The following is a 26,071-nucleotide window of genomic DNA, read 5'->3' on the forward strand; positions in this document are numbered from 1 at the left end:
GGGATGCGGATAGTGCTGTGGTCTAAACCACTGAGCCTCTTCGGCTTGCCAATCAGAAGGTCGGCGGTTTGAATCCCTGCGACGGGGTGAGAGCCCGTTGTTCTGTCCCAGCTCCTGCCAACCTAGCAGTTTGAAAGCATACCAGTGCAAGTAGATAAATAGGTACCATGAAGGTAAGCAGCGTTTCCGTGCGCTCTGGCTTCCATCATGGTGGCCCGTTGTGGCAGAAGCAGTTCAGTCATGCTGGCCACATGACCTGGAAAGCTGTCTGTGGACAAACGCCAGCTCCCTTGACCTGAAAGCGAGATGAGCGCAGCAACCCCATAGTCGCCTTTGACTGGACTTAACTGTCCAGGGGTCCTTTACCTTTTACCTTTATTAGCAAGGGGCATTTCAGTAATATACAGAAGGGTTCCACCCTGTGTTTGCCAAAATCCAAAATCCTCCTTTCCATCCATTAATTCTGACAAAGAACTTTTAGTGCCATAGGTGATTAAAGTGAGTGGTGGCGCAAAGCATCATGAGCATGAAAGTTGAGTGAAACATTTGTAGAAAAACAACAGAGTCTTGTGGCACCTTAAAATGTTGGATCTAGGCTTAATTGTTGAACACAGTTCCCACAGAAATCAATGACACCTAAGTCACTGGGCCGGCTAACCAGCAGTGGCAGGTGAGAGAGGGTGGAACAGAAGTGGCTTCCTCTTGGTGGTAGGACTGTGTTTGCTAGCGTGGAGGTTGGGCGAGGTGAGGTTGGGGAAGCTCTGCCAAAAAGAAGCTCCCACAACATGCCTTAAAGCTTGGATGGTGCCACCACCCTCCCTCGTGCGCCTCCTATGCAGAGTTGTTGTTGCACAAGCTTTTGTGAACTAGAGTCCACTTCAAGCCTACTTTGGACTGTACCTTATGGAAGCTTATAGTACAATAAGTCTTTAAAGTGCCGTTAAAAGACCCTGGCTGGATCTAGACACATCAAAAAAAACGATTCAGTTAAATGCATTGTAAACTTCATAAAGGGAAATCCAGTTGGCAAAAAATGGGACTCCGCAGCGCCATCTAGTGTTACAGTGTTACAATGCATATAAAGCATTTTCTGTACCTATGTAGCTGAGTCCCCTGAAGGTGTTGGGCCATAACTTCCATCAGTCCAAGCTAGCATGGCCCAGTGGTAAGGAATTATAGAAACTGTAGGACAAAGCCCAGCAATGTCCTCATCCCAGTCTTAGAGTTTCCCCTTCTACTTCCTTTTTGCTGCTGTTCCAATAATTATATGTTTCAGGGCAATGGCCACATAATAATTAGGTTACTCTGTATTTACATCACAGGCTCCCCTCCCCGCTCCGTTCATCAGCAATGCAGAGAAACGGATCCTGCTTCACATTCTTCAACAAGTCTTGGGTCTTCAACACTCTTGCAAGTTCAGAATGAATCAGAAGCCATGCAGCAAACTAAATCAACAATAACTAAATAACTGATATCACTAAATAACCCTTGACACAAAATGTCAAGTACAAGAGGTCCCTGAAATCCACTGGGAACTCCCAAATTCATTTTCTGTTTGTAAACAAAGGCACATGAATTCTATAAATATGGATTACTCTGTTACACTCAACATTATTTCAACCGCAATATTTGTTATTTGAAAACAATTGGAGAAGGAAAAACAAAAAATGAACTAGGATCAGATTAGGTGGCAGGAACCTATTCAATGAACAGAAATTCCAGTTTGTTGATCATAAGAAACCGTAGGACTCTTTCTGTTTTTCAGGGATGTGAGTTTCAATAGAGCCAAAGAGAACATTTTGGAGGAAAACAGTGTGTTTAATTGTTCATTAAAATGTGAACTACAGCGGCTGCGAGAGTGGTATATTAAAACTGATATGTATTAACATTAGCGCTACCAAGTAATATCCTAATAAGGGACAACTTACCTCATATCCCAAAAGGTAAGTGTTGCTTCTTCCTTACCCCCATTATAAAAGCCAGCTTTTACCCATCAGTTGGCCAGGATGGGGAAGAAGCAACTTAGCATACAATTCTATGCCTGTCAACTCAAAAGTAAGTCCCACCAAAGTCAATGGCGCTTTCTGCCAGGTAAGTAGGTGTAGGGTTGCAACCTAAATATATTTGCAACATGTGCTGCAGTGCAAAGAGGCAATTAAAATGTATAGGGTATCAAGTCTAATCTTGTATCTCATTATGCACTGTCTGGGACCAAAAAAAGTTTTTTGGCCGTAGCATTCTGCATCTAAATCAATGTGGCTCTCAGATGGTACAAGTGAAGGCCAGTTCTGTTTTTGGAAATGGAGAAAGGCGCATTCAGCCCATCCACAGATTTGTCTACAGCTGTCACTTACTTGTGCAGAGCGGTGGGGAAACGCAAGCTGCATCAAGCAACAGACATATTCCGGATGGCTTCAGTGCTGACAACAGCTGGCCACTCTTGTTCGTAGTCAATAGACTGTCAGAATTGATCTATATTTGGCAGCACCTTTGACCTGGATCAAATTTAAACACTGCTGCCCAGACCTCAGCACTCAATATAACCTTGATCTGTCTATCTGTCCGTGTATCTATCTCTAAGGGAGATTTAAATGGGAAAACTAAGAAGGAAACAAAAAGGCTGGCCCGCAGAAAAACAACAAGTTTCCCAGTGCCGGACCTACTGTTAGGCAGAGTGAGGCAGTTGCCTCAGGCAGGGGGTTTTTTCCTTGTCATGAAAGGGCAGCATATAGTTATTTAAATTGTCATTGTTGTATTTTCACTATTGGCAGGGGGAGAAACTTGTGAGATTTTCTGCCTCTGGTGCCAAAATAACTTGGCTGGCCTTGGGTACCATCCACCTTGACTTGTGGCGAGCGCCTCTATTTGCTGCTTCGCCTCAGGCAGCAAAGGGTCTTGAGCCAGCCCTGCCCCCCTCTGAGTCATTGGGGACCCTCCAGATGTTGTTGGACCCTACAGGCCACACCCCTCTCTCCCCAGACCACGCCTCTTGCTGGCCCTGCCCCACATGCTAATTGAGGGTTATTTTGCCTGGCTGGAATATCTTCTTGAACTGTGATAATGTCTCTTCCTTGCCTGGATGGAGGGGTGTGTGTGTGTGTGTGTGTGTGTGTGTGTGTGTGTAAACCTCTAGCTTTTGTGTGCCTGGAATGTAGCTTACAGTACAAAGGCAAGAGTCTTATCTGTTGGTCCCCCAATTTTGTCTCTAGCTTGCGGTTCCCAGAATGTTGTCTCTGAGGAAATGGGGTCCTTGGGCTCAAAAATCTTCCTGAAGACTTGACCAAAGGGCTCCCCATCTCTAACACAGTGCCTCCTCAGAGCCGTGTAAAGTTGGGAGAAAACACAAAAGCAAATGGAAATATCCACATGTGCCTCCAGACCATGAATGTGTTTATGAAACAATACCGACCTGCCTCCCCCCCAAGGTGGCTAGCTCAACTCACGCTGATCACGTGTTGGACAGGAGTGTAAGTCCTTAGATGATTCACCAAAGGACAGCCATCTTTAAACATCCAGTGAGGCCCTACCTTCCCATTGCCCAGACAGCATGAGGCCTTTGTTGGCCACAGAGCCTTCTAGGATTGCATGCAGCCACCCCCTCACAAGGGAGGTGAAAGCCAGAGAACCAGATGCCCTATTCATTATATGCAGGTCCTCTGATGGGGCACTTTATGGTAGTTCTGTGCTTTCCTGAGTTCAGCTGGCCAGCACCAGGGACAGGTCATTAATGTGGCAGGCCCAGCCCTGAGGAACTCTCCAACAGTAGATGTTCAGTAAGAACCATCTCTCACTTCAATCAGATGACTCATACCTTCCAACATTTCTCTGATGAAAATAGGGACATCCTATATAATAATAATAATAATAATAATAATAATAATAATAATACTTTTATTATTTATACTCCACCCATCTCACTGGGTTGCCCCAGCAACTCTGGGTGGCTTCCTATACAGGGCTGCCTTCAGGTGTGTTCTAAAGATTGTATCTCCTTGGTTCAGGAGTCACATAACTCCAAAGCCGCCAACATTTCTCAGATGAAAATAGGGACATCCTAAGGAGAAGCAGGACATTCCAGGATCAAATCAGAAACTGGGACGGCTTCTGTAAAACCGGGACTGTCCCTGGAAAATAGGGACACTTGGAGGGTCTGCTGTCTTCTGAAAATTATACTGCTTAGACAGGACTTTTTAACCAATATTTATTGATGTTTTTAATGTTGCTTTTATGCTGATTTTATTTTCCTGTGTTGTACTTCACATTGAATTTCTTTTTAAATAAAAGTGTGGGTTTTAAATACACAAATAAACAAATTGGTGCAGTTGAAAATGCTACCACTGCAGAATCAAAGCCAGTGAGAACATTAATGCTAGAGGGAGAAGTTGCTTCCAGCACTCCAAAAGAGAGAGCATTTTCTGTACAAGCCCCAAGCTTTGAATCTCTATTCTGAGTGGTATTCAGAGCCCATAAAAATAGTCTAATAGGCCACATCCCATGAACCAGACCAAAATGCTTTCAGGCATCCTCTCGTTTGGTGTTGCTAAGGGAACACAGGGAAATGTGCTATAATTGAACCAATGAAGAGTGTGACAGACAGCGAAGGGAGAGCATGTGTATGATACTTGTTGTAACACTGATTGCCTGATGGAAAAAATGTTTTTATTTAGGTAATTGCCTCCTTCCAAGCTGCATGAAACACAGCAGCTTTTAGGAGATTATTAACTCCAACATGATTGTCCATTAACCAAATATGAATAACTGTTAGCACAAAGAATTTCCCCTGCAAAATCCAGGAAACAAAAAAACCAACAACATAACAGAATCATCAGATGTCAAGAGAACATCTCAAGAGGCAGATGATACATGAATTAAAAGGCAACTAGACGCCCAAGGCCACAATTATAGCCTGCCTATGGGTTAGACATCTAAAGCAAGGGTAGGGAATCTCTCTTTTTTTAGACCAAGGACTACATTAACTTCCGGGCAACCTTCAAGGTGCCACATGTCAGCGATGGATGGGGTCAGAGGCAACAGTGAGCTGAGCAATCAGTGTAACTTTCCCCTATGTACGGTGAGCTAGTGTCTATGCACACTCGCACATCCCTCTCTGTTTTCCATCCAGGCAAGCAAGATGCATTAACAGAGTTCAAGGACACATTCCAGCCAGGCAAAAACACTCAAGGAGACTGCAAGGTAGAGCTGGTGAGGAGGTGTGGCCAGGAAGGGATCCGAGGACTACATAAAGGCCAGGAGGGTTGCATCTGGCCCCTGGGTTGAAGTTCTCCAACCCTGCTCTAAAGAAAGTAGAGTAGGTCCCAGAGAGGCTTGGGTTGCTCTTAACCTCACCTACCACCATCAGCCACTGTTATGCCTTTCCAATGACACTTGCCACCATCTGGGTAGGAAGGTGCCCAAGCAACCCCCAGAACCACAGCCTCTCCTGTTCCTAGGCTCCCTATGAGGTTTTAGCTCAGCCTTGCTGTTACCTTGGTCACTCCTTTCTTTAACTACTCACCTCCACCAACCTGTTTTGTCCTGGCTATGAAGCACCCAACCCCCTCTTTCTTACTGAATTTAGTCAACCCGTTCAGTGGTAGAGATGGATGAGCTGCTGAACAGGCAAGTTGGTTATAAATTCCTAAGCGGTCCTTGAGACTTTAAGAGATGCCTCTAATTCTTTCCTGCATGCAGATATAGCACAGCACGACGACAGCCTAAATGACAATAGCTCTGACCCAGCATGAGAAAGTCATGCAAGCTTCTGCACTTGAATTCTGTGGTTGGGCTGGGTTCCATGTTCACAGCAGGGTCTCCACTCTTTCCCATTGAAATCAATAGTATCTAAATGTGCTGGAGAAACATACTTTCAGTTTCCAAATCTGTGTCAATTTATTTCAACTGACTAAAAATAGCCACGTTAATCTACAGTGTATCGTGGTGCAGAAGACTTTTGCATAAGAGGAGACATGGTTACAACCACCCTTTGTTGCCCCAAATTTTGAAACCTTTGGGGAACCTAATAATGTCAGCTATATTTTGACTGCATCTGTCTTGAAATACATACATGTGTGCCCTTATGTGACAACTGCATAGACAAATCGGGAGCTGACTATTTATATACTGTAGCTCAAAGACCTGAATGGGCAGATTCACCATTTCTACTTGGGAGCAGCAGCGTGGAGCAGTGCGGTTGGGGCTTTTAGCGTTGGGGCTGCATTTCTGCCCTGGCTTCCCAATTCCACATGTTGCTGCTAGTTTCAAAGAGGGAGAGGGGCAAGGCAGTGAGGAGCTCAGCATGGTGAGGGTTCAGCAGTGCCAAGCGACCTGCTGCATTGCTCCTGTGAAGGTTCAAATGCCAAGCAATGTTGCACTGATTTCTGTTGGATGGGTTAATAATAAAGATGTAATAATAAAGATGACCATTAGGTCCAGTCGTGACCGACTCTGGGGTTGTGTGTTCATCCCGCTCTATAGGCCGAGGGAGCTGGCATTTGTCCGCAGACAGCTTCCGGGTCATGTGGCCAGCATGACTAAGCCACTTCTGGCGAACCAGAGCAGCACACGGAAACTCCGTTTACCTTCCCACCGTGCTTTCAAAAAGCTAGGTTGGCAGGAGCAGGGACCGAACAACAGGAGCTCACCCCGTTGCGGGGATTCGAACCACCGACCTTCTGATCGGCAAGTCCTAGGCTCTGTGGTTTAACCCACAGCACCACCTGCATCCCTAATCCAAGTCCTAATCTGTTTAAGGCTGTATAGATGAGAACAAGCACCTTGAACTGTGCTCAGAAAATGCACAGCAATCCAGTGCAGACCATATAACTCTGGAGTTACATGCTCTAAATATTTGGTTCCAGGTAGAAATCCTGCATTTTGCAGCAGCTGAAGATTCCAAATGCTTTTCAGGGAACTTGCTATAATATGCCATCGCCAATCCTTTTCCTTGGTTACACTTGCGACATCTCACAAAAAGAGTTCATGTGGATGCAGATAGTATGCATTCATTTCAAGGGAGAAACCAGTCTCTACACCTCTCACACCACGCCTGGAATATTCTCTGGCCTTGTCCCAATGGGATGCTTTGAACAACAACAATGCTTTAGAAAAAATGTCTCATCTCAAGTCTATCCACCTGGATGTAAAAGATCAGAGGGAATCATTTTCACAGCAGCTTATGTGGTTTGTGGTTGTGAATGAGTAGAAGACAAGGGAATCCCAGATGCTATTTGTAGCTGACCTTGGAACAATCTTTTAACCTACAAAACAGACTAGCTGGAAAAAAAACTGGGTGAAACACACACACACAAGCTCCACAAGAATCCCTGTGCAGCATGTGTGTACCTCTGGGTTGTGTACAGACATCTTTGCATATTCTTTGACCTTTTGGCATCAATATAAGAAAATGTAGAATGCTTGAATATAAGACTGTGTCATCTAAAATTTATTGCTGTTTCATTTTGGCAATACTGCTTTCTAGTGCTTGTATGTGAAGAGAAATGCATTAACAGTTATGTGTAAACAGTGCTTTCCCCCAAGAAAAATAGGTGCTGGGACTCACCATGAAGTTGTTACAGTAAGTTGCCACGTGACTTGGGGCAGCCCTGAACAAATGCCAGTTTGACAACAGCCACATTCACTGCCCATGGAGGTGCTAAAAGCTATGGCAAGCTGTCTTCCTAGCTGGTTTGGTGGTTTCTCCTGGTTCTGGTGCAGGTCAAATAAATGCACCCCACCTCCCTTTTTCTCTTAGATTCAGGCAGGTGGCTAGGGCAGCTCGGAAGGGCCCTCACACAAATACACCCACGCACAATGCTAGAAGCCTGACTGGAAAGCTTAAATCCTGGCATCGCTGCAAGGGAAACTGATTGAAGGAAAGGGAATATGAATTGGCTCCGCCCCATAGCTTGACCCAACTGCAACTAGGATGACACCTCACAGAACTACAGTTCCCGACACTCTTAATAAACTACAGCTCCCAGGATTTGGACGGGGTCTGTGTTATGTGCTTTAAATGTTGTGTGAACTTTGTGTCCATGGAGTGAGTGCGAGACTGTGTGAGGTAGCCTTGCCTCGTCTACCTCAGCTTTTCTGCATTGACCAGGAAGGCCACAAACGGGGTTGGTTCCATGTGGCTGGATGTACTTACAATCAGGTATCCTGATTGTGCAGGATTGCTGGTCTTGGGGGTGATTGCAAACCTGTTCAACTGAACATGTTTTCAATGGCCCCCTTCAGACCTTCCCAGTCCATGCAGGAAGGTCCGAGTGGGGTGATGAGTGAGTCTGTCTTCCACGACCCCCTGCCTCTGCCCTAGATACAATGCCTGAAAAGGGCAGGAAGCTTTGTTGACAGAAAAAACCACTCCAAAAAATTAATAATGATAATACTAATAATAATAATAATAATGGAAAGGGTATTTCCTTTCCAGAGTCTAAAGTGATTAGATGGGAAAGCATCATAAGCTTCTATATCCTTGAGAAATCCACATGGAAAACTTTGCCAAAGTGCTTATAATCAGTACTCTCCATTTCAAAAACATCTTTCATTCTTTCTTGCTTGTTATCGAAGCTGAAAGATATTCTGTGTTATATGTAATGAAAATGAAAACCCTTGGGAAGAATTTGCCGTAAACGATACAAATTTATTGCCTTTCTGGCTTGCATTATCTCACGTCTGGGATATTTTCATGCATTTCTTGCTTCCTGGCCAGCCCTGCCCACATTATAACTGCTATTCCCTGTGTGTTGTTGCTAAATATAGATCAGATTGGCAGGAGAGTTGCTGCTGCCTGGACTGGGCTCCTAATCTATGCTTCGCACACTCCTAATATGGTAGAGAGCGGCAGCCAATCAGGTGCCGGGTGATTACCCTAGCAGGCGAAGTGGGTTTGCTGCTCTGTATCACCCCTCCCCCCCCAGCTTCCAGATTAACCACTCCACGGGAAGCACAGCAGCAGCTGTAACAAACGGCTCTCAGCCTCTGTGGCTGCATTAACCTGATTTTGTTGGGCCACCAGCTCATCTTCCTGCAGGAAGCTGCATTTTCTCACAAACGTATGAACTGGTTGGACTGTGGAAGTCCCAGATGGCTGCAATTACAGCTGAGTCAAGTCCACAGGTCAGCTGCAGATCTGATGCCGTATGGTGATCTGCAATTAGGGTTGCCATATTTCAAACAGCGAAAATCCGGACAGAAAAGATCCCCCCCCCGGACATCTCCCCAATTTCCGCCCGGACACTGCTGCTGACTGCAATATTCCAGATACGTCTGGAAAAATCTGGGCCATAGCTGCCAACGTTTCCCTTTTTTAAATATTTTATTGTGGGAGCCAAAGCTCCACGGCCCCTAGGAGTTGGCTCCTATGATTCCATTCATTCAGCCTGGAAACTGAGGTCCAGCTCTGAGGGCCTTCTGGCGGTTCCCTCACTGCGAGAAGTGAGATTACAGGGATCCAGGCAGGAGGCCTTCTCAGTAGTGGTGCCTGTCCTGTGGAACACCCTCCCACCAGATATCAAAGAAATAAACAACTATCTGGCTTTTAGAAGACACCTGAAGGCAGCCCTGTTCAGCGAAGCTTTTAATGTTTGATGGTGTATCGTGTTTTAATTTGTTGCAAGCTGCTCAGAGTGGCTGGGGAAACCCAATCAGATGAGCGGCATATAAAATCACCATCATCATCATCATCATCATCATCATCATCATTACCAGGTTGTCTCTGGGTTGTCTCACCCTGCAACATGTACATTATGCAAGCATAAACAGGAGGGAGGGCATTGACAAGCACTGAATTTCTAACTTATGGCCCAGGTGAAATGGAATAAGGGCTGGACAAGCGCATGAGGGTGAGCCCTTTACCAGTTCTGAGGTGCCAGCCTGGAGTCTCTTGATGGAACATCTGGGTGACATGTTCTGTTGGTGATTCAATACAAAACAAGACACACAGGAAGCTTTGCAAAAAGTAGGCTTAACATTGCTGGGAAGAAAGCAAAGCGACTCAGCATTGCACCTTGGGTGGTATCACCCCATGCTGGTTCCAGCTGCGACTTCCCTTCTGTAATGTCAACACCCAGGGAACCATTGTGGGACGATGTCAAGGTGCCATGTGACTTCGCACGGGTCAGGAGCAATGATCAAATGCCCCCCTCCCCGCCCAACCCTTCACATCTTTCTGAGACAGCAAGAGAAATCTGTAAGGAAAATTGCTTTTGAGGGGAATTTGCTTGTATCTGTTTGACTTTTACAGCAATGATCCCACACACCTCTCCCCTACTGACATCTTTTCTCTGCTTCTGCTGTCTCCCCCGCTTTTGAAGTCTATGAAAGGAGCACGGCGGGAAGCCATTACAACCCATTAAAGTAGTATTTCCATTTGCTTTTGAACAAGGAAAGAAGGAAGCATTTCATTTCATACAGAATGGGATGTGCATGGGCTCTGCTTGAACATATAGATTCCTGATTTGAGTCACTTCCTACACAGAAACAAATTTCACTCGATAAACTCTAATCCTTAGTGAAAGCTGTTCCATAACATCTAATTCTATATGGCTCCAAACTATTCCTGGAAAGTGAAAACCCATTTTATAAATAACCTGAGGGGTATTTCTTTCACCCTAGCAGCTCACAGATATTTCCTTTACCTCTGAATTGAAGCTTTGGCCTGCCATATCTTGCTGAACTACACTGCCTATTAGCTTCACCAAGCATGGCCAATGCTGTAGTTTAGCAACATCTAAGTAATCATATCTTCCAACAAGCCACAGAGGAAAATTGGGATGTGCATCTTTCAGGGCTGCACTCTCGTGGGAGCCAAAACAGGAGGACATCCCCAGATCCAGTCAGAGGCTTGGATGACTTCTGTAATTCCCTGGGGTGTCCTATTTAAAGTGGGACAGTTGAGGGGTATGAGTAATATGAACAAAGTTTAGATGTTTATGCTGTTTCACATTTCAGTTTTAAAACATGGGCGTGAAACATAATATTGTACTTAGTTTTGTTGAGTATTAGGCATGGTTATGTACTGTTTAAAATATTTTCCAATTTCACAGGTGGATAGCTTTTGAAGAAGGTCCTTATTTTCACATAGACTAAGGGGTGGGCAGGGATGAGATGCCCTAGACCTCAGCATAATTAAATGTGGGTGAAGAAGGGGAGAAACTGGGGAGAGTGATGAGGCAGCAGAGAGAGAGGGGGGGGAAGCAGAGGAATGGCAGAAAGAGAGATGAAAAGGAGGATGAGAGAGAGAGAGAGAGAGAGAGAGAGAGAGAGAGAGAGAGAGAGAAGTTGGTGGTCCCACACACCATTGGATCTAACCCCACTCACTACCAATATCATGGTCTCCACAAGTTTCCCCTTGAGGGAAAGTCCCTGTACAGAAAAGAAAGGTTGCCCACCCCCTGTCATAGATATTCAGGCTGTCATAGATATCATAGATATTCATGAACATCGTGCTCCTCCAACTGATTCACAGATGCATATTAAGGCTGCAACCACAAATCTTTCTACCTTGCACTTTACACAACATCTGAAATGTACACACTATGTATCATTACTATTGCACTAGGCTATTTATTTATTATTATCGCTATGCTTTGTCCCCTCTCAAGTTTTTATTTTTAACTGAATTTCAGCCTCTGTATTTTTCTGTCTTCATTCTTGATTGTTCCCTCAGTGGTCATGTGTGTTGTGAAAGCAAGAGGTTGACACATAATGGCGTCAGCAAGGGCCCAATATATAAGGGCATGGGCCCAATATATATGGTTGCAGGAGAGAGAGTTGAGGTTAGTTTGGGCAGCAACTAGACCTACCATAAGTAGTTTGATAGGAACAAATTACTGTGGCCATAAGTGGTAACACTTAGTAATTTACCTTGCTAATTATCACTGTAAGACAGCTTACTCACACAGATTGCGTCTCAGTGCCTCCCTCTAGGTATGCCATCTGTTGGTCAAATAATTATTTACAAATCCAAAAATTGTGCCTACAGTTTACCAGAGGACATCTGAGTGAAAACAAGCTCCTGATTATTCATCTATTTGGAGCAGCACTTTTTTAATTTTTTAAAAAATCCACATGCAGTTCATGGTCTTTTGAACAAATTGTTCATCCTTTGGAAAAGCCATCTTAGAAGGTTGAAAATGTATCAATGAACAGGATAGGCATAACTGTTGTGCACCATCTTGAACATAACTGCTAACAACTGGCCAAGCTGGGGCTATAATTAATATTTTTTAGACTGCTGACAAAGGCAGCTTACTTCAAACAGACAGAGAAATTCAGGGTTTAATCTGTTTCCCTTCAAGCAACTTGCTCATAAATGGCTTAGTCAATGCGTAAGTTAACAGATAGCTGTTTCCTGGCCAAAAGAAACATTTACCTTTGTTTTAATTTTTAAATGCACAAAATTTATCCCCCTTGAATAAGAAAGGAAGATGAAACCTAAAGTAACAACTGTTTTATCCCTTTGGTCTTTCTTAGGGTGGGAAAGTATTATATATGCTTGGAATTGGACATGAAACAAAGGGGGAGAAGGCTGATACAGGTTTATTAATGGTGGAGCCTCAGTTGAATTAGATGAAAATTACTAGTTTCCACTCCTTGATGGACACAGGGTGTAATCCCCCTTCCGTTGAAGCCAATATGATTGATTTTAATGAGCAAGATTACAGCCTCCATTCTTTAGCTGTTCTGCATAACTGGCTCTCAGTGTGTATTACTCTATTTATCAGTCTAGTCTCCATTTTTGGTATCTGTGCTTATTTTCTTTCCAGTACATATAATGCTCCTGTGTGTTCTGTGCTTATACAACCCAACAAATTAGCCATATAATTGAAACAACAACAAAATCTGCTAGAAGACTTTCATTTTAAGATATGCTTTAACTGATTTTTATTTTCATTGTTTGGAGTTACTTGTACACCGCTTAGGGAAGCTTGTAATTGAGCTGTGTGTGCGCACGTGTGAATAAACAAACAAATAATAAATCCTTTGGGAATGTTTTGAACAATGTATTTAAAAATATGAATATTTTCAAATGAGGTTTCTCTCAGAAGTATTACAGGACTACTTGCATCAATGCCACAGAAGCAACTTAGCCAGGAATGTTAAGAAATACAAACAGTGGTTCCTAAGTCAGTATCTGGGAAGGACAATGTTTGTTTTGGCTTGGCAACAGCTATTCATTAACTTATGTACTGAATGTGGGACCAAGGGGAAGAATGACCCTTGTTATAAGACAGCTTGATGAGTTTACAGTGTCTCCATACATTTTACTCTGGGATTTAATAAAAGCATCAGGCAATATTGTCTATACACAGAACATAAGGAAAGCTGCCATATACCACATCAGACCATTTCCCCATTTACCTCAGTACTGTGCAACTGGAGTAGTAATGGTTTTCAGAATCTCACACACGAGAATCTCACACAGGTCTTAAAAAGAAAACTATTTATAATTCATAAATGCGTGCTCGCGCACATTTACATCTGAAGCCTTGTCTGCATTATAAATTTAAAGCATCATCATGCTACTTTAAACAGTCACAACTTTCACCAAAGAATCCTGGAAACTATAGTGTGTAAAGGGAGCTGAGAGTTGTTAGGAGACCCCTGTTCCATACCTCCAACTGCCCCCAAAATACTAGGATCACAATGAAAACTCTAAAGCCATCAGAGTTTCTCACATCATGCAAAGTCCTGAATTCCCAAGGGCCTTCCTTTCAATACAGCGTTTCAGCATGTTGCAGGAAGTTCAGATCCGTGAACGCATTTCTTAGATCTATTGCCCCCCCACCCTTATCCCCCTTCAATATGCCATCACTTCCTGTTTTTATTAAAACAAGATCCAGGTCACTTGAATACCCCTAAGAAAGTTTCTTGCCTTTTCCCTCTCATGAAGTCTCTAATAACAAAAGTGGTGAGTGGGGGAGTGAAGGGGGTGGGACCTATCCACAATGGTTGGGCTGGTGCGGTGGGTTTTGTTCACCTGCTGCTCCCATCCCCTGGTCCCACCTGGTGTGCATGAGCCCTGGGTGCCAACAAAGGGCACAACACTACTTTTGACCTCTGCTGAAGAATGGTGAACATTCTGCGAGCCGGGAAGCTCATTATTTGCATCAGAATATATGTTCCTACCCCCTTCATGGATCACCTTGCCATGGCAAAGGGGCTTGAATAACTCAGAGAAGCTATGAGCTATGCTGTGCAGGGCCACCCAAGATGCACAGGTCATAGTGGAGAGTTTTGACCAAACATGATCCACCTGGAGCAGGAACTGGCAAGCCACTCCAGTATCCCTGCCAAGAAAACTCCATGGACAAAGACAACAGGCATATGAGTGCCTGGCGTGCTCTGGTCCATGAGGTCATGAAGAGTTGGACACGACTAAACGACTAAACAACAACAACAACATATATTCCTACAAGAGGTGATTGATGTGGGATGTATGCCTGTATTGTATATCTGTAGCCAGTCCAGCTAAAGTTACCCATGATTATTGCCCATTGAAAGCAATAGGACTTAAGTTGGTCTCAACTAATGTTAGAGATATTGTGGCATCTATCTATCTATCTATCTATCTATCTATCTATCTATATCTATCTATATCTATCTATCTATCTATCATCTATCTATCTATCTATCTATCATCTATCATCTATCTATATCATCTATCTATCTATCTATCTATCTATCATCTATCTATCTATCATCTATCTATATCATCTATCTATCTATCTATCTATCTATCAATCATCATCATCTATCTATCATCTATCTATATCATCTATCTATATCTATATCTATCTATCTATCTATCTATCTATCTATCTATCTATCTATCATCTATCTATCTTCTTGGCACTAGTGCTTGTCCTAGAAACTCCATGATCCTATGTATATTTGCATGGAGATTCTTAATTTACTGAATTGTAGTTGTATTTTAATTTTCATCATTGCATAGCACTGAGGTTATGAAGAGTGGGAAAATCAGAGCGGGAAAATCAAAAGTCGAAACACAACAAATAAAAACATCCGGCAAATTGAACGCAGGCTGTTTGCCATAACACGCCGTATGCTATGGTGCACAAAGCTCCATAATGTCACATTGTTGAGTGCTAACCCTTGGGGGTGTTATTGTCAGATTGGGAGCTTTGAAGATGGGTGTTTGTCTTAAATATGACATCCAGGGACATTAAAGCACCTACCAATTCTGCAAGACAGCTGTTAAAATGATTAGAAAGGACTAGCAACCCTGAAGAGCCAAGCTAATCAGCCTTAGCTTCAGCATTTCAAAGCTGAGTGCCTCCCCAGTGACATCTTTTTATACATCACTCTGCTGCCAGATCTAGCAAAAGGTGGTGGTGGTGGTGAACAATGTAGATAGGGAGTTTCTGAAGATGCTCTCTGCAAATGAAAGCGGGCAATTTGTTGATGACTGGTCCAGAAAATGACAGGAAGATTAGAAAGACGATTTCAGCCGTGAGGCATCATCTAAGCTACAACAAAATGAAGCTTAAGTGAAAGCAAGAGCCAATTATTTGGTAGTCAGAGTCAAGGATAAAAGAATAAAAATACTGAGAGGGGCAGTAATCTTTTTCTCTCTCTTTGGGAGCAGTAAATTGTCAAGATAAGTGAAGGTGTCCAAAATGCTGGATTGTACAGCAGGGATTCAGAACTATGAGAAGCAGCTGAATGTGGTATTTATGAAAATACCTTTGTTTATGAAAATGAAATATACATTCCTTTCTTTTTCTTTCTTTTTTAAAAAGCATCTGGGTGGTCGTGTGTGGCAGGCACACCTGGCACTGTGTCAGAACATTACAAAATTATGCCATCAAATTAGCATCATTATGCTCCATTGCACTGTTAAACAGCTTGCAATGGACCTAGAAGAGAACCCATAAGAGAAAGAAACCTATTGTCCCCAAGGCATTGTATCCATTCAAATTAGACTCATCTTTTCCACAGCTTGATTTTAACAAATGACACTAAGGCCATGAAATACTGCATCTATTTAGAACCTGATCTCAGTTGCTGAATGACTGCTTGTGTTGTTTCCAAGATAAATGTAAACTCTATGGTCCATCATTTTTCCTTGTGTTGCCTGTAGCTCTCCAGATATTGTTGGACTCCATCTTGTATCATCCCTGACCATGCTGGCAGAGGCTGATGGGGAATGGAGTTCAACAACAGCTGCACAGTTCACCTTTTCATGGAAATCAGGTAGATATAAATATAAATAAAGTCATAAGAAAAACCAAAGTGGTTTACAACACAATATATATATTCAACAAAAACCATGTGAAAAATTCACATGAACATGGCAGCTGAAAATATTATTATTATTATTATTATTATTATTATTATTATTTGTACCCTACCCATCTGGCTGGATTGCCCCACCATTCTGGGCGGCTTATGCTGGAGTCATGATGATTGCCTGTCTTTCTGTAGGCCACAGGTCAGAGTAACGTCTGTCTGGCTGAGACTTTATGCTTCAAATTATTATCTAAACCTCTTGGATGCAGAAGGCTATGAATCTAAATTAAAGACTTAATTACTTACTCTCTGTAAAACCCAGGCACCAATCAGCACTAACAGGGGACTGATTCTCAAGTCCTTTGAATTTTCTGACCCTACTGCGAATTGTGTGATAATCTCCTGAGTCAACATAAAGTTAACCTCATGTAACCCTCCTTATCCCAAATGCTTTCCAAGGTGCACAATCAAGCCTAGGTAAGCAAACTGCCCTGAACAGCATAAAGAGTGGCATTAAAATCATGATGGGGATGCTCAGTGCCATAGCTGTGGGGGGAAGGGGGCTATTTGGGTTTTTTTGCCCCAGATAAAGCCTCCAGAGGGGCGCATTGAGGCTCCCAGCCTGTGTGTGTCTACACAAATTGGAAGCGGTGTGGTGCCAAACTGGATATTTGACCTGGGTGAAATAAAGCCTAGTTTCGCCCCTGGGGGTGTTGCTTTACCTGGAAGCATACAAACACACACACACGCCTCTTTTCATTTCACAAGAGGTGGTTTCCTGTGTTTTTCCATTACACCCTGAAGGTACATCTTGTTAACTAGCTAAGGCAGGGGAATCTACAGCAGAGCCAACCTGCCAGAGGTAAGGTTAAATATTAAATCATTGGACTGCTGATGTCTTCCTTTGAGATGAACATGTCAGCTTCAGTTCTGCAGTCTTAAAAATAAGGTAGTTCCTGCCTACTGGCATTAGCAAATCTGAAAGCCGGAGAACTCATTGCCTACCTTTCACCCCTCCTGGAATCAAATTATCTGAATAGGACAAACAGTCCCCAGGCTTCTCGACAGATATTCCCAAAAGCCAACGCTCAACAGAAGATTCATGGTTCAGTTTTCATGTGTCTCACTCATAATGGTGCAAGGCACAACAGCTTCAACCACCAGCATCTAAAAACTGCTCATTGTTCATATTTTCCTGCTGACATTTCATATTTGCTTCCACTGTGGGTGACTGGATTTCTAGGACTGTTTATCTAGCTACAGATCCTCCCCCATCATGGAACTGCGAGCTGTGTTCTCCACACAGCTGCTGTCAAATCTGTTCATTTTTTGCTTGAGGCGATGGCTCTCACTAGTAAACACAATGCTGGGGAAAAAAATTACACACACACACACAACTATAAGTGTTGGCAAATCTCAGGAAGGAAACAAGGCTAAAATAAGAGCTATTTCATACATTACACTGCAACAGACATACATGTACAACCAGCAGGAAGCCACAATCAGCCCAGGCCTGTATTTAATACTTCCCCCAAACATATTTTTTTCTGGTAAACCCCCCACCTCCACCCCCAAGGTGCTTTTTCTTTGCAGGAGAATTGATCTTGTGTACAAAACAGTACAAAACAGAATAAAAGCTTAAGCACCAGTTCCCTGTATTCAGTTGTCTGTATTTCCGTATCTGTTATAAGTCCTCATAAGAATTCATCACATTTCTCCTCATATACATGCTTGCATACATTTTGCACTATATAATATAATGCACGTTAATGTTTTGTTTTGTTTTTTTCACTAATATATGCGTTTGATGCATACTTTACTGTAGTATATGTATCTTTGTGCACGTAATTTGGCTGGAAACCTGCACTGTGAAGTTTAGTCAGGTGTGAATTTTGAAGGGTGGCTGTATTATTATTTTGAAAAGTTCACCTTCACATGCAAATTGAATCAAACTTCTCCCCTGGACTTAGGCTGGAAATCAGCTACCTAAGATAACTACCAAACCCTCCAGCCCCATGATAAGTCATAAAATTAGGAGACGGTTCCTTGTGTTGTGACGTCCTGCCATCACGAAGTGCACAGTTCTTTTTGCTATGCTCCTATACTAATGGTTGTGGTAGATACCTTGACATGGAAATGCAGTCTCTGCCTATCATCTACAGCAATCCATTTTAGACTGTAACAACGATATACACCTAATGTAATGTGTGAAGTGGCCCTTGCTCAGAAACCATACAGTGCTGTGCAGTGCTATTTTTTCTAGAAAAATAGGTGCTGGAACTCACCATGAACGCCTCCCTTGTACTTTTATAATGGTGATGGCACCCACCTGAGAGGTGCCAGAACTGAGTTCCGGCTGAAAAACAGCCTTGGTGCTGTGACTTGGGTGCAGGATTTAATTAAGGGAGACTCCAATTAAGATCTTTGTTCAGTCATGAAGCTTCATGCTTAGCAATAGTCATGTCACTATCGATTCACCTACTTGAACTTCCTTAGAAGTTTAGGCAAGCCTCAAATAGGTCATAATGAATCAGTTGCTGTATTTTCCAGCATTGGTATTTTCTATCTGAAATCAGTTTCTGTCTGAAATCGGTTCCTATCTTTCCAAAACAGTACTCAGATTTTGGTACTAAGTGATGAATTGAAGAGCAAGCACTGTCCAGGCAACCAGGGTGACCAGCTGGAAACTACAAAAGGCCAGTCACTGTACATGCACTAAATCATTGAAGTCACTCATTTTTCTATGTGCACTTTGGGTGCACGGATGAAAATACTGGGTTTGCCCAAGACAATGCATTTTACTCTTAAGCTGATTGGATGCTTGGTTTGCAATATGTTCTTGTGGATCCTTTACTCAGCTGACAGCAGGTCTGTGAATGCAAATTTTTGCTTTAAATAACATGTGAAAACCACAGACTAGCCCTGCTGCTGGCAGTTCCACTCAGTAGTCTCAGACCTCATTTGAGTGCATACAGTCTGTGCCCTCATCTGACCTCTAGTCAGCAACAGCCATCCTTGTGTACAATCAATAAACAATACAAGATAATGAAGGCTTATAGTCACGTTCCTTCACTTACTAAAGTTCAGGCTTTATATTGTTCCTTAAGTCAAGAGCTTATTCATGCTTTTTTCCAATTTGACTTTATGTCCTTTGTCCATTTTTTACCAAAAGAGGTTTGCAGCCTTAGGAATTGTTTATATGACACATGGGCACATGATGGCTACTTTTCTTCCAGATCAGAAAGGAGTAGCTGCACTGAGCAATTCTTATTTTCCCTGTGATTTATAAAGAACTTGGAAAGACTATTGCTAGATGGAACATTCTTTATCTCTTCCAAGAATGATGAACAGAATCCTTAACAGAGCCTGTTAAAGATGAAATTGTAGCTCTGCCTTCAGACAGAGCAATAAATGGAATGACTTTAGAAAATTAGTATTATTATGTGTTAAATTTCTATACCACCTGTCATTTGAGGGTCACAAGGTGGTTTACAAAATAAAAACACAAAAATGTATGGGCAGGCAGGAGTCCTGCTAGCAGTATCCCGACCAGCGGAGCTGAGTGGAAAATCCAAAACAGGGCATTCTGAGGGTGAGGAGTAGGTGGACTAAGCCAACCCAGAATCTGCTGGCTCCTGAGCTGGTCTGACAACCATTGCTGGTCACTCTTGGGGCTGATCTGGACCTGACTGCTGTGCCAGCCTGGAGGTGGTGCAGGAACCAGGCTTGATCACCTTACCATCCCAAACGCCACCACTCAACAAAGCCCTGCCGGCTGGTGGTGGTGGGGTTAGAATTGCAGCATTAATCTAGCATCCCAAACACATTTCCTTGTGCTTTCTCAGGATACGTCTCCATTAGCTAATTTTAGCATGAAAATAGCACAAGCAGCCCATTCCTCATTCAATATCCTGCACAGTATAGATGCACTATACTGAAGGACCTACCAGCCAGAGGCTGAATAATACAAAAAGGGTCGTTCAGATAGGACAAGCAGAAAGTTGGCATCAGGTTTGTTTGGTTTATGACTTAGGAGATTTTGCGTGAAATGGGTAGCTTCTGGTTAAACGGGGGAAATACAGACTAGCATTTGGATGCTGACAGCATCAGTTAGATCCTAAGAAAGAAAGAAAGAAAGAAAGAAAGAAAGAAAGAAAGAAAGAAAGAAAGAAAGCCTGTATAGCATCAATTCCACAAGAAATATGTATCTGGAAGCATCCAGAGTGCAACATATGCAGTTGATAACATATGAAGAAAACATAGTGGCTGGTTCGCCTTCCATATAGGAAAATGGGCAGAGATTGCCCTACTTACAATTCTTTTTATGAGCAGCTACCTCAAATTCAGAACCATGTGTGCCAATCAATCATTCATTCATGCACAGTCTGTTATGTGTTCAGCTACATGTTAGTACAGCGTTTCAGTGCCTTCTCAACATACTTTGCACCTATCTTGACAATGAAATATAAGTCATCTGTCTTAATGGTCAGGACTAGTCTAATAGGATGGGGGAGAATGTGAACATATTTCAGAAAAGGGAAAATTGGAATGTGCAGGTAACAGGTGCAAGACAATCTCATTAGTTCTTCACAAGTTCAGTGTCAGGTCAGCTTATGCTGCGTTATTTCTCAAGGAAGCTCAAAATCCTTCCCTCTAAAATTCGCTTCTGCCGATGTCCCATTAATGCTTGCCTAGGCAAACTCTCCACATTGTTTTTCATATTGCTTTGCCTCTTTCACCATCAGAGCTTTTTGTTGCAGGTCCCACGTGTCTTCTAAAAATATATATAATAATGGTCGGCATATTGTAATGTTCATGCACCCCAAGCTTTCACCCTCATGCAAACTCATCTCAAAAGTACTATGACATGTGTGTGCACGTGCACAGGTGCATGTGTGGCAAAGGGTGGTGGTTTAGAGTAAGTAACCCTCACAGCCACATAGATCCATCTGTCACGGGCAGATATTTCTGGAGCTGCAGAGGCTCAGGGCAGGGAGGCGGAGGGAACTAAGTTCTCGCAGGAGGAGTGCTTACCTCCAGGCCAGGAGAGGTGAGTCACCTGTGGACCGGGGCCACCCTATGCCTCGGGGCAGATAAAAGCCACCCACCCCCCCAGTCCCAAGTTGCAGGAGCAACTTTGTAGGTTGCCAGTTCCTGCCTGAACCCTGTCCTGTGCTCCGGCCTGCGCTCCTGACCTCACCTGACTCCCTGCCCTGCACCCAGCTTCACCTTTTCTGGACTGCCTTCATATTGCAGCTTTGACCCTGGACTCGGACCTCACCTCTCGGTTGACCCACGGGACCAGCACATTCTTCTTCTTTGCTGTCAGGGGCTCAGGAGCAGAGGCACAGGGAAGAGAGGAGATGGAGAGCGAAGGGGAAGAATCCGAGGGGAGTGTAGGAGAAGAGGACAGTGGACCGAGGGATTCCATGAGCCTCTCCAGCGAATCGGAAGATTCACAAAAGGGGGCGCCAGTGGCCAGGGGTAGGGGGTTCCCTGTTGGTTTCTGCTCTCTTCCCTGTGCAGCAAAATGCTTGTCACAAGACAATGTTTACATTCCAGTCAGAGTTGCTGTTGGAGTTTCTCACGGGAAAGGAGACTGGATGTGACGTACACTGGTTTCCTGTTTTTCACTGTTCTCGCAGTGTTCTCTTCATGCTTTAGAGGAGAGAGGATGCTTTCTCTGCTCCGGCAGAGGCAAGATGTAATCTACCAGCTTTGAAGTGTAAATAAAATAATATAGAGTATGTGGCACGTACTCCTCATCATTCCGCTGTGCTTGGGACACTGCAAATTCAACATTCCTGGTTATCGGCCCAGAACAACGCAGTCAAAGTGACGGATGGACTTTGGAGTGCCGGCAAAGAATGCAAAGGAATGCAGAGGGACGGATCGGACGATATCTCTGCGCGTCAGGATGATTGATGAGAGGTATGTTGCTCATGCTCCGGGCAGCCTGCCAGCTCCTAATTAATGGCTTTATGGCTGGACTCTGAACTTTTATGGCCATTTTGCCGGGCACAGGCAAAGGCTCAAAGGAACAAGCTCCTATGCTGGGGGAAACCGAAAGTAACTTTTAAAAGTGCTTTTGGAATAAAGCAGCTGCAGAAAACAGTGACGCAGCTTGATTTAAGGCAGCAGAGAGAAAGCACTTTTGAACTTGCCTTTGGAATGAGGCTTGAAGCAGCACAGACACAGCTTGTATAAAGCAGCTTGATTTAAAGCAGCAGAGATGACGCAGAAGGCTAATGCCAGAGTCATGATGGCTAGCTGCAGAAGGCTGGCTGATGCACGTGGGGAATCTGATGCCAATCAGCCACATGCTCAGCTCAGAGTAGCCTGTGATACTGCCATGATTCAGAATGAAGCAGACCGCCAGGGTGATAGCTGCATGGGTAAGGGGGAGTCTTCACAGACGTCATCCCAGAGTGCAGTGGAACCACCAGATGGCGCCAAAGCTTTGAAGGCAGTGAAATGCTACTCGTGTGGACGTCTAGGCCATATGAAGAGGGAATGCAAATATCCCAGGGCCAAGACAGAGCAGCGCAGCGGAAGCTCATCGCGTGGAAAAGGCCAGAGCAAAGGCAAAGGTCCGGTGTCCAGGACAACGCAGCACAAGGCAATGGTCTCACGCTTCACTCCAGAGGTTGCAAAGGTCCAGAAGACGTCTAGATCTTTTTTCGTTGTTGATTCGGCTGCAACGCACCACATGTGCAATGATAAGCGACTGTTCGTGTCTTTTACACCGCAGGAAGGTGCAATTCACCAGGCGGATGACCACACAATCCCCAGTAAAGGCTACGGAACTGTTGTTCTTCACAGTTTGGACTTATCGATAAAAGATGTGCTTTACGTACCAGATGCCAAACATAATCTGCTCAGCATTGGACAGCTGAATGAGCAGAAAATTGACGTTTCCTTTAAGAACAAAAAGTGCATCATCACAAAGAAAAATGATTATCTATTGCATGCTGAATATGTTGATCGTTTGTATGTTTTGTATTTTGATGATGATGTGCAGGATGAAACTTGTTGCATTGCAGGTTCTAACAAAAGTTTGCATGCAGAATGTATTCATGATTTTCATCGAAAATTTGGTCATTTGAATTTTGAGGCAGTATCTAAAATGCCTGCCTTGGTTGAAGGTATGACTATTAAACCCTGCAGGTACCACATGAAGTGCAAGGCATGCGCAGCAAACAAGGTGAAAATGGCTGCGAAAGGTAAGGTGTCTAGTAGGCAAGCTACAGAACCATACCAAATTGTTCATGCTGATTTGGTTGGACCACTAGCGCCCTCTTTGGGTGGAAACAGGTACTTCATGGTTCTCATTGATGCATTTTCCAGGTATATTTACGTGTACAATCTCAAGCAGAAATCAGAGGCTTTTCCAAGGTTCAAGGAATTCTGTGCTTGGTTGGAAAATGTGCATGGCAAGAAGATAAAAATTCTTTTCACTGATCGCGGGGGGGAATTCACTTCTCAGCAGTTTGAAGCTTTTCTGTCTGAGAAAGGAATTCAACACGATTTGTCTAGTCCTCGCTCGCCATGGCAGAATGGACTTTGCGAGAGGGCAAATCAAACATTGCTTCAAGGGTTAAAAACCTTGCTACATGATGCCAATCTTCCAGAGAGTTATTGGGCCGAATCTCTCTCGTGTTTTGTTTACAGTTATAATCGCAGGTTATCTTCAGCAATTGGTTGTACCCCCTATGAGAAGATGTTTGGCAAAAAGCCATACATCAAACACATGAAAATTTTTGGTTCTGACATGTGGGTTCACTCACCACAAAACTCCAAGTTAGACAAGCGTGGTTTGCATGGTATCTTTCTAGGTTATCAGAAAGGGTCTTACAGAATAATGATGACTGACTCTAAGACAATTAAGCTCACAAGAAGTGTTGAGTACAATGCCAAGTGGGGGGAGAATGTGGGAATTTTCCAATGTTATCCTGATGACAGTGATGAGACTGAGGATAGTCAAAAGCAACCACAGCAACCCACACCCACTGATGAAGGTTCTGATTCTGAGTCTGAAACTGAATCAGGTGATTCAGAGGATTTCAAGAGTGCGAAAGCCTCTATGCGACCCTCTGAAAGCTCTGATCAAGAATTGGAGGAACCATTGTTCACAATAGGTCACTTTTCTCCTAAGAAGGAAGAGGAGAGTGTTGAAGACCTACGGCTAATTCGCAGGTCACAGAGAGCAACAAAAGGCAGACCTCCAAAGAGATTTGCTGATGAGTTTGCTAAGATAGCAGTGACAGCTGTTAAAAGCTCCAAGAAGGTATTTGAACCTTCAAGTTTCCAAGAAATCCAGGATTTGGATTCAAAGGAAGCTGAGCCATGGTTAAATGCCATGAAGGCTGAGCTTGATTCCTTAGAAAGGAACAAAACATGGGACCTTGTTCCAGTAGTTCCAGGAATGAAACTGCTTGGAAGCAAATGGGTCTTCAAAGCGAAGACTGATCAAAATGGCAAGATAGTCAGACACAAAGCCAGATTGGTAGCCAGAGGTTTTGCACAGGTACCAGGTGAAGACTATCACGAGACCTACTCACCCACAGTGAGGTATGAGAGCATTAGGCTTATGCTCAAACTAGCTGCAGAGGAGAATTTACACATTAGTCACCACGATGTGAATACAGCTTTTCTGTACGGATCTCTAGGTGAATCTCTTTATATGCTTCCACCTGATGGCGTACAGGTAAAACAGGGATTTGTTTGTGCTCTGAAAAAGTCCCTTTATGGTCTCAAACAAAGTGCACGGTGTTGGCACACAAAACTCACTGAGGTATTGTTTTCTCTAGGTTTTCAGCAAGGGAAAGCTGATCCATGTGTATTTATCAAAGAGGAGGGGCAAAAGAAATTGTATTGCTTGTTTTATGTTGATGATCTTTTATTCTTTTGGGATGATGTCACAATGTACAATAACGCCCTAGCTCAACTGAAAGAACACTTTGACATGAAAGATCTTGGTGAGGTAAACAACTACCTATCTCTTGAAATAGAGAGAGATCAAGATGGTAACATTCTAGTACACCAATCACGGAAAATTGCTGATGTGTTAAGCAAACTCAACCTGATGGATGCTAACCCTGTAGACACACCGATGACAACAGGTTATCAGGTAGATGACACTGAAGAAGCATTTTCTGACACTACACAGTACAGAAGTGTGCTAGGCAAGCTAAACTTCATTGCCAGATGTTCAAGACCAGACATTGCTGTTAGCTGTAATTTGCTAAGCAGACAAGTCAACAATCCTACTGTTAAGGATTGGAAAGCTCTGAAACGCATAGCGCGGTATTTGAAAGGCACTATGCATTACAGACTGAGATTTAACAATCAGAAGTCTGGTGGTCTTGAGATATTTGCAGATGCAAGTTTTGGAAGTGACACTACAGACAGGAAAAGCACGTCTGGAGTTTGCTATATGTACAATCAGGGTCTATTTGATTGGTCATGCAAGAAGCAAACAACAGTTAGCTTAAGTACTTGTGAAGCTGAACTGAATGCACTGTCTTATTCACTCAAAGATTGTGAATGGTTGTTACAATTGTGCAAAGACATGAAAATTCCTGTCAAATGTCCAATCCAGGTTTACCAGGACAACAAAGCATGTTTGGCTTTGCTGAATTCTGAAGGTTGTAAGCAAAGCACGAAGCACTTGCAATTGAAGGTGCAACATGCTAGGGAACGTATTCAGAAGGGACTCGTAACGGTGTCCTATATGCCAGGTAATGAAATTCCTGCTGATGTATTGTCCAAGATTGTATCAAGGGATCAACACTGTACCTATGTGCAGAAGTTGGGT

At 43.4% G+C, this 26,071-nt stretch overlaps 1 long non-coding RNA gene across 1 annotated transcript in view; it reads right to left on the reverse strand.

The window, feature by feature from the left end:
* The window catches only part of LOC307226040, a 41,359-nt gene extending 24,764 nt beyond the window's left edge, over nucleotides 1-16,595 (reverse strand). The window contains exon 1 of the long non-coding RNA XR_013843283.1: nucleotides 16,561-16,595. This is a non-coding gene — a long non-coding RNA (uncharacterized lncRNA). The remainder of the gene's footprint in view (nucleotides 1-16,560) is intronic.
* Nucleotides 16,596-26,071: the final 9,476 nt, after the last annotated feature.

Source organism: Podarcis cretensis (assembly GCF_951804945.1).
Source record: "Podarcis cretensis genome assembly, chromosome: 10".
NCBI lineage: Eukaryota > Metazoa > Chordata > Lepidosauria > Squamata > Lacertidae > Podarcis > Podarcis cretensis.